This window comes from Lolium rigidum, chromosome 6 (assembly GCF_022539505.1).
Source record: "Lolium rigidum isolate FL_2022 chromosome 6, APGP_CSIRO_Lrig_0.1, whole genome shotgun sequence".
Taxonomy (NCBI): Eukaryota; Viridiplantae; Streptophyta; class Magnoliopsida; order Poales; family Poaceae; genus Lolium; species Lolium rigidum.
Window position 1 is genome coordinate 232,457,386 of NC_061513.1, and position 8,128 is coordinate 232,465,513.

Below are 8,128 nucleotides of genomic sequence, written 5' to 3' on the forward strand. Positions count from 1 at the left end.
GGAAATTTCAAGAACCTCCCAAAAGCTTTATATTAGAGTGAATAAGAAGTATCCATGCTTACCTTTTCATTTTCATATTTTAAACTTGTTTTAATCTTTGTCAAACCTAGGATTTGACCAAAAGATTCAAATGGGCACAAAATTAAAACAAAAGCAGAAAAATGAAAAACCAAAGCATATAGTCTTCTTATGTCATATAGTAAGCATTCAAGTTGATGAATTAACAAGGTTTGGACATATTCCAACCATACAAATCATGTATCTACCCCCTAAACCCAACTCTGTCTTATGAAGTCAAGCTTGAAGAGAAGTGGTTTTGGGTTTCGAACATGGAAATTTCAAAAACCTCCCAAAAACTTCATATTAGAGTGACTAATTAAGAAGGATACAAGCTTCCTGTAACGGCCCCGGGTAGTACCCCTACTAGATTTGTTTGTTCTTTTCTTTTTGTGCATCATCATGCATCATGCATCATATCATCCACATGATTTTAACAAAATAAAATTATTTAAATAAAAACTATTTCATTTTCCCTCTCATATGGTTTTAATAAAACTTTTCTCTCTCTCTCCACCTTTGTTTTCAAAATTCAAACCCTTGTTGGGATTGTTTTCAAATCAATTTGTAAAACAGTTTTGAAAAAGAAAAGAGAAAGAGATTTAAAAGAAAACCTCATCTAACCCCTTGGGCTGCCTCTTCCTCTAGCCCAAGTTCTCTCCTCCACCTCTGGCCCGAGCTGACCACTTCCTCTTTCATCCCGCAGCCCACCATCTCAGCCCACTCTTCCTGGACGAAGGGGTACGTCCCCTTTCTCCTGTTGTCGTCTTCCTCGTCCTCACACATACGGCGTGGATGCACTGGTCCTCCACCACCACAACCACCGCGCCTCCCTCCTCCCCTTTTAGCCCCACCTCGAGATCTCCGCGGAAACCCTAGCTCTCTCCCTCTTCATCCTCCCTCGCGCCGCCACCATTCTCCTCTTCATCTCCCTCGTTTCCTTCTTCTCTGTGAACCAACGAACACCACCACCGTACGTATCCTCCTCAACCTCGCCATGGCGCCGGAGCTACAGACCTTTCCCTCGCCGAGCTGAGACCACCAGAAGAACCGCCTCGTTGTCCTCTTCATCCCTGTGCAAGGAATCGGCCCGGGGCGCCCTGTACTGACGACACGGTCGCGGATTCTCCTCTTCGGCTGCCATGTTCCGGCGATGTTTCCGGCCGCCACCGACCTCCCCCGTCCCAGGCGACCACTTCTACACGTTCAGGGTGAGATACCCGTCCTCCCAGACCTCTCCTCGGTCTCATCCTTCCTCTCTATGATGCTGCCGGCGTTGACCACCATTTTCCTCCGCAGATGCCATCGCCGGCGCGACCATGGTGCCTCCCCGGCTCCAACTCCTCCACGGGCAGACTCCCCTTGCACTCCCGCATCGAACGCGCTGCGTCCCGTGTCCCTATTCTTCCTGAGTCGATAGATCGATGCTCGACTGCAAGCTCAGCCATGGCCGTCTTTGATCCAGAATCTCCGCCATGGTCTGGTTCAAAAGGTATCCTTCCCCTTCGAAAGCAACATCAGACACAGCAGCCCAGTGGTTGGTTGCATCGGCCTTGATCTCCAGATCTTGTGTTCAAATCCCCACACAGGCGAATTAAGCCATCTTTTTGATTCCCTATTTGTTGGATCAGATCCTGCACACTAACGGGCCTCGGCCCAGGTCCTCCGGCTCAGATCAACGCCTGATGCGGCCCAGCTCAATCCGACACCAAGGTCGCCAGATCCGGTCCAGAAACAGCGCAGGTTCAGTCCAATTCGTCCCTGCCCAATCGTTTCTGTTTTTGTTTTTGCAGGAATTGTGTATTTCTTGCAAAAAATCATATCTCTCAAACTATAATTCGAAATAAAAAGTATTATATATTAATATTGATCAGAAAAATGCAAGGATCATGAATATGCCATCCATGCTTGCTGTTGCATCATGCATCATATAATTTCGTGCTAGTTTGCATTATCACCTAATATGGAACATATGGAATATGTGGGATATCATATAAAGGTTGTCCCGGTTCCATTTAACTTTGATGTAGCTCACCCTTGCCATGTCGTGCCATGCTAATCAACATTTAAATTTGCCGGTAGAAATGCAACTCCAACCTAATTTGTTTGTCCGGGGTTCCGACTCCGATTAATATGGATAAGTTGCACCGCATCATTCTTGCCATGTCATTCATATCATCTTGAGCATGCTGGTTCTTTATCCGTAGTAGTAAGACTTGCATACGTTGTGTGTTCCAGCATTTGCTTCTTCCCGGATAGGATCACGAAGTGGTGTTGTGAGATACGACGAGTTCTCCGACAAGTTCTTCTGCAGCTTTTCACAGGCGAGCCCTCTCTCTTCACCTATTTTACTCTCTCCCTCGCATTGCTATCCTTATGTTGCGCTTCTTTATCGAGTCACGTGTCCTATTCCATTTGTTTACCATAATAATCCTATATGTATCATTCCTTAACCATAGCCGTTGCTTGATGTTTGAGCTTTGCGAGTCGTAGGCGTGTTTAGGCTCTGTTGTTTATCTCGATCTGTTATCGGGATATGTTGGGTTGTTGGGAGGTTATCACATGCTATATCAGTTCTTGGAGATACACATGCTCTATTTAATTGTTAACAACTAAAATTGTAAGAAGAGGCATCTGTGAGCCCCTTTGCGAAAGCATCGGAACTTTGACTCGCTAATGTCCCCTAGGACCCGAGTTCTTGTTATCTGTTCCGAGATTGAGCGCTCTACCCATGCGTGGGGACGATTATTGGGACCCCCCCTCACCCATTACCTTTTCTCAAGTCAGTTGAAAAGGGGGCCACAACCTTGGTTTTATTTGCCTATGCCATGTATGCCATGCTTTACCTACTGTTGCCTTCGGGTGTTTACTTCATGTTGCCTTCGGGTGTTTATATTCTGTACTGTACCTTGCGGGACGTTTAGCGAAGCGTGTGGTTTGCACGCCTAGCCGCCGGCGCAAACCTCTGAGTCCGCTTCGGAGTACGGCCGGACTTCGTCACGGGTAGCTTAGTTGGGTGGCCCCCTAGACTTTCTTGTTGAACTGGGAACGGTCTTGTTGTGAGACATCCACCTGTCGTAAGTGGGTCGAGCATGCGTATGGTTACATTTGGGCAACCCCTGCAGGGTGTACATCTTATCGATAAGCCGTGTCCGCGGTTATGGATGACTTGGAATTGTATAGCTTGATCATAGAACAACTTACACCGTTATCTTATTGCTAATAATCTGCTAATAACTTGCGTAGTAATATAGCATTACTACAACCGATACCTAATAAAATTTGTCCACCGTTGAGTGCCTTTTACATTGCCTCTTCGCTTTGTTGAAGGGGATATGTGTATTTGGCTGGGTTATGATTGTGTAGTATTTATCTGTTACCTTATGCGCTCTCTTATCTTCTCTGTGTAGACGGATGTTGTAGCGTGTCTCTATTGGTTATAGTTTTGCTGCCGCTAAACCTACCATATAGCCCCAGGCGATATATATTTATACTCGCTCGGCGAGCATAGCCATTTCTAGTCTCGCTAAGTACGTGCCGGAGTTCGTTCCTTGGTACTTACTCTCGCCTTTCCCCTTTCTCTTTTGCTTCCTCCCTTTTGTCGGCAACCGATGGCCCGACTTTGACAGGTACGAGATGACGACGTTAGCAAGGTTACCCTTCCGGCTTGGCCTCGGGCGGGGTTATGGACGCCACTCGGTTATCTTCAGGACTCTTAGTCCAATTTGTATCTTGTCCGTACTCGGATGTATTTGATCTTTTGTATGATTTGGATCTTTGTATTGTATATTGGTATCTTGACTCGTTGGAGTTGTTGTTGTATATATGTATCTTGTGGGCTCTATTGTAATCCTGTTGTAATGTTACCGCTCGTGTTAATTCCTCTGGCATCACGTGTATGATTCGTCGCGCACGTCGTGTCGAAGGGCGTCTCAGAATCGATATCGTGCGGATTTCAGCGGGATCGCTGGAATCCTCAGGATACCGGTTCCGGGGCGTCACAAGTTGGTATCAGAGCATCAGGTTGACGGTACCCCACTAGTCTAGCCTTTAGGATAACCTTGCCAACGGTCGTTGAGTTTAGAGTGTCAAAACTATTTTCTAAAATTCGTTGGATAGATCTGATTAGCTCTGATTTTTCTCCTTACCTCTATTCTTTCTCTTCTCACCTTTGCGAGTTTTGAATCATCTCTTATCTGCTTCTATGAGTCTTAGGTTCCGACGCGGGTTGGACGATCTTTACCTTATCCTAAATAGGACCGATCTTTGAAGACCTTCCGACAGAAGAACATCACCGGCGGCTACCTCTGTCTGCTCCGTTGACGTCACCTTTGGTTCTGCGATCCTTCTTCAACTCTTTGTGCCTTGGTTCCGTCGAATCTTCGCTGACAATGCTTATCAAGATCGCCAATCTGTATTCCTGGAGTTGGATGCACGATTCTCCTATTCATGTGCAGAGTAATACTTTGAGTGCGGGATGGAGTCATGACCATACCGACTACTCTTATTATTCGCTCTTGTTACGATGAATTGGTGGATCCGTGTGACTGTTTCTCCTTCCTTTGTTTTCTCCGGAGTCATCATCGTCATCGGAACAACGACTTCTTGTTGGTGGTGTTGCCGATCTACGTGGAGCAAGAATTCTTGTTAGTGGTGTCGAGGAGATCGACACGTCGTCTGAAGATCCGATAGTTCACCTCTCTCCCCCGTACCATGGCGTGGAACCTCGGGGCGAGGTTCCTTGTTAGTGGTGTCGATTGTAACGGCCCCGGGTAGTACCCCTACTAGATTTGTTTGTTCTTTTCTTTTTGTGCATCATCATGCATCATGCATCATATCATCCACATGATTTTAACAAAATAAAATTATTTAAATAAAAACTATTTCATTTTCCCTCTCATATGGTTTTAATAAAACTTTTCTCTCTCTCTCCACCTTTGTTTTCAAAATTCAAACCCTTGTTGGGATTGTTTTCAAATCAATTTGTAAAACAGTTTTGAAAAAGAAAAGAGAAAGAGATTTAAAAGAAAACCTCATCTAACCCCTTGGGCTGCCTCTTCCTCTAGCCCAAGTTCTCTCCTCCACCTCTGGCCCGAGCCGACCACTTCCTCTTTCATCCCGCAGCCCACCATCTCAGCCCACTCTTCCCGGACGAAGGGGTACGTCCCCTTTCTCCCGTTGTCGTCTTCCTCGTCCTCACACATACGGCGTGGATGCACCGGTCCTCCACCACCACAACCACCGCGCCTCCCTCCTCCCCTTTTAGCCCCACCTCGAGATCTCCGCGGAAACCCTAGCTCTCTCCCTCTTCATCCTCCCTCGCGCCGCCACCATTCTCCTCTTCATCTCCCTCGTTTCCTTCTTCTCTGTGAACCAACGAACACCACCACCGTACGTATCCTCCTCAACCTCGCCATGGCGCCGGAGCTACAGACCTTTCCCTCGCCGAGCTGAGACCACCAGAAGAACCGCCTCGTTGTCCTCTTCATCCCTGTGCAAGGAATCGGCCCGGGGCGCCCTGTACTGACGACACGGTCGCGGATTCTCCTCTTCGGCTGCCATGTTCCGGCGATGTTTCCGGCCGCCACCGACCTCCCCCGTCCCAGGCGACCACTTCTACACGTTCAGGGTGAGATACCCGTCCTCCCAGACCTCTCCTCGGTCTCATCCTTCCTCTCTATGATGCTGCCGGCGTTGACCACCATTTTCCTCCGCAGATGCCATCGCCGGCGCGACCATGGTGCCTCCCCGGCTCCAACTCCTCCACGGGCAGACTCCCCTTGCACTCCCGCATCGAACGCGCTGCGTCCCGTGTCCCTATTCTTCCTGAGTCGATAGATCGATGCTCGACTGCAAGCTCAGCCATGGCCGTCTTTGATCCAGAATCTCCGCCATGGTCTGGTTCAAAAGGTATCCTTCCCCTTCGAAAGCAACATCAGACACAGCAGCCCAGTGGTTGGTTGCATCGGCCTTGATCTCCAGATCTTGTGTTCAAATCCCCACACAGGCGAATTAAGCCATCTTTTTGATTCCCTATTTGTTGGATCAGATCCTGCACACTAACGGGCCTCGGCCCAGGTCCTCCGGCTCAGATCAACGCCTGATGCGGCCCAGCTCAATCCGACACCAAGGTCGCCAGATCCGGTCCAGAAACAGCGCAGGTTCAGTCCAATTCGTCCCTGCCCAATCGTTTCTGTTTTTGTTTTTGCAGGAATTGTGTATTTCTTGCAAAAAATCATATCTCTCAAACTATAATTCGAAATAAAAAGTGTTATATATTAATATTGATCAGAAAAATGCAAGGATCATGAATATGCCATCCATGCTTGCTGTTGCATCATGCATCATATAATTTCGTGCTAGTTTGCATTATCACCTAATATGGAATATGTGGGATATCATATAAAGGTTGTCCCGGTTCCATTTAACTTTGATGTAGCTCACCCTTGCCATGTCGTGCCATGCTAATCAACATTTAAATTTGCCGGTAGAAATGCAACTCCAACCTAACTTGTTTGTCCGGGGTTCCGACTCCGATTAATATGGATAAGTTGCACCGCACCATCCTTGCCATGTCATGCATATCATCTTGAGCATGCTGGTTCTTTATCCGTAGTAGTAAGACTTGCATACGTTGTGTGTTCCAGCATTTGCTTCTTCCCGGATAGGATCACGAAGTGGTGTTGTGAGATACGACGAGTTCTCCGACAAGTTCTTCTGCAGCTTTTCACAGGCGAGCCCTCTCTCTTCACCTATTTTACTCTCTCCCTCGCATTGCTATCCTTATGTTGCGCTTCTTTATCGAGTCACGTGTCCTATTCCATTTGTTTACCATAATAATCCTATATGTATCATTCCTTAACCATAGCCGTTGCTTGATGTTTGAGCTTTGCGAGTCGTAGGCGTGTTTAGGCTCGTTGTTTATCTCGATCCGTTATCGGGATATGTTGGGTTGTTGGGAGGTTATCACATGCTATATCAGTTCTTGGAGATACACATGCTCTATTTAATTGTTAACAACTAAAATTGTAAGAAGAGGCATCTGTGAGCCCCTTTGCGAAAGCATCGGAACTTTGACTCGCTAATGTCCCCTAGGACCCGAGTTCTTGTTATCTGTTCCGAGATTGAGCGCTCTACCCATGCGTGGGGACGATTATTGGGACCCCCTCACCCATTACCTTTTCTCAAGTCAGTTGAAAAGGGGGCCACAACCTTGGTTTTATTTGCCTATGCCATGTATGCCATGCTTTACCTCATCGTTGCCTTCGGGTGTTTACTTCATGTTGCCTTCGGGTGTTTATATTCTCGTACCGTACCTTGCGGGACGTTTAGCGAAGCGTGTGGTTTGCACGCCTAGCCGCCGGCGCAAACCTCTCGAGTCCGCTTCGGAGTACGGCCGGACTTCGTCACGGGTAGCTTAGTTGGGTGGCCCCCTAGACTTTCTTGTTGAACTCGGGAACGGTCTTGTTGTGAGACATCCACCCGTCGTAAGTGGGTCGAGCATGCGTATGGTTACATTTGGGCAACCCCCGCAGGGTGTACATCTTATCGATAAGCCGTGTCCGCGGTTATGGATGACTTGGAATTGTATAGCTTGATCATAGAACAACTTACACCGTTATCTTATTGCTAATAATCTGCTAATAACTTGCGTAGTAATATAGCATTACTACAACCGATACCTAATAAAATTTGTCCACCGTTGAGTGCCTTTTACATTGCCTCTTCGCTTTGTTGAAGGGGATATGTGTATTTGGCTGGGTTATGATTGTGTAGTATTTATCTGTTACCTTATGCGCTCTCTTATCTTCTCTCGTGTAGACGGATGTTGTAGCGTGTCTCTATTGGTTATAGTTTTGCTGCCGCTAAACCTACCATATAGCCCTGTGCGATATATATTTATACTCGCTCGGCGAGCATAGCCATTTCTAGTCTCGCTAAGTACGTGCCGGAGTTCGTTCCTTGGTACTTACTCTCGCCTTTCCCCTTTCTCTTTGCTTCCTCCCTTTTGCTCGGCAACCGATGGCCCGACTTTGACAGGTACGAGATGACGACGTTAGCAAGGTTACCC

General features: G+C 47.3%; 2 long non-coding RNA genes across 2 annotated transcripts; both read left to right on the forward strand.

Moving 5' to 3' along the window:
- Positions 1-1,377: 1,377 nt before the first annotated feature.
- LOC124660416 lies at positions 1,378-2,345 on the forward strand. The gene is made up of 3 exons (XR_006989889.1): positions 1,378-1,549; positions 1,689-1,800; positions 2,296-2,345. It is a non-coding gene; the product is annotated as an uncharacterized LOC124660416 (long non-coding RNA).
- A 3,450-nt stretch (positions 2,346-5,795) lies between these two features.
- LOC124660377 lies at positions 5,796-6,754 on the forward strand. The gene is made up of 3 exons (XR_006989872.1): positions 5,796-5,967; positions 6,107-6,218; positions 6,705-6,754. It is a non-coding gene; the product is annotated as an uncharacterized LOC124660377 (long non-coding RNA).
- Positions 6,755-8,128: the final 1,374 nt, after the last annotated feature.